Here is a 1,198-nt window from a genome sequence, read left to right as displayed (position 1 = left end):
AAAGGGAAACAAATAAGAAACGGTTTCTTTTACACACACACACACACACACACACACACGCAGGCACACACATATATAATAAAATATATGTATATATATATTATATACACATGAACACATATGGATATATACACATACATATGCAAACATACAGACACACATATAAACAACCATATTTATATGAATAAACATACATACATGTTTCCGCACACATCTATGTATAAACAACGCGCGTAATATTTACTTTCATTCAGGAGCGTTGGCCATACACAAAATATATATATACCTATACGACAGACAGACAGACAAATACATACAAGACACAACATTTTCTTATACACACACATATATATATATATACATATATATATACATATGTATATCCGACACACACACGCATATATATATATATATAGACACACACACACACACGCACACTGGACTTATTCTCACGGAAACCTGGTATTCCTGCTTTAAGGTAAGAGGTAATGTTTTTTGTTTTGTTGTTGTTGTTGTTTCCAGGAAATACTCGTGGTGCCACCTATGTTGGATGGATCAGGAGTTGCCAGTTACAGGTGTAGGTGAGCGAGGTGGCTTGCTGTTGTTTTATCACGATGTCACTCATCCATGTCCGATCACTCCTGCGTGCAAAAATGCGTTTACATACATTCATACAAGTAATAACTTCATATTCGGCTATACACCTTGTTGTGTGCTGTTTAAAGCCTTTTCGCAACATTCGGCTACCTGATGTCATCAACAGTGAGGAGATATCTGCCACTGGACTTACTGCAGGAATTCTTTTGTGTCCGTAGAGTTTATAAAAATATACAAGATAGAAATTAAAATTCACAAGACTCTTTATTCGCTGCAATTAGTTTGACTCATCGTTCGCCGGTACCTCGCAGGTGAGATGCAGTACAAACAATTATACTGCATCAAAGGTGCAGACAGGTCCCTTCAGGTGAATTGTCAAAAGGTAGCTCGAATTTTACCCGCTGTTTCGCTCATTTGTACAACTGTGGGGAGCTGCATGTCCATACAAAGAACTGGTATACAATGAAAAACCCATCACATATAAAAGCAAAACTAGGATATATATTTCGTATGTGTATTTCGTGTGCAAGATTCTTGATGTGGATACGTGTGTTGAAAGAATATATATATAGGATATATATATACATACACGTGCTCCAGC

The 1,198-nt window shown here is 36.6% G+C and overlaps 1 protein-coding gene across 3 annotated transcripts in view; it reads left to right on the top strand.

Moving 5' to 3' along the window:
- Positions 1-1,198, top strand: part of LOC106870178 (netrin receptor UNC5B-a) — a 48,827-nt gene that overhangs the window by 8,712 nt on the left and 38,917 nt on the right. Inside the window, exon 1 of one of the 3 annotated variants that reach the window (XM_014916181.2) lies at positions 41-478. The exons of the other annotated variants lie outside the window; for them this stretch is intronic. The gene's annotated coding sequence lies outside the window, so the exon portion shown is untranslated. Of the gene's footprint in view, positions 1-40; positions 479-1,198 lie in introns of those variants that run through there. 3 annotated transcript variants of the gene reach the window in all.

This window comes from Octopus bimaculoides, chromosome 20 (assembly GCF_001194135.2).
Source record: "Octopus bimaculoides isolate UCB-OBI-ISO-001 chromosome 20, ASM119413v2, whole genome shotgun sequence".
Lineage (NCBI taxonomy): Eukaryota > Metazoa > Mollusca > Cephalopoda > Octopoda > Octopodidae > Octopus > Octopus bimaculoides.
This window is presented reverse-complemented; position numbering and strand designations above follow the sequence as displayed.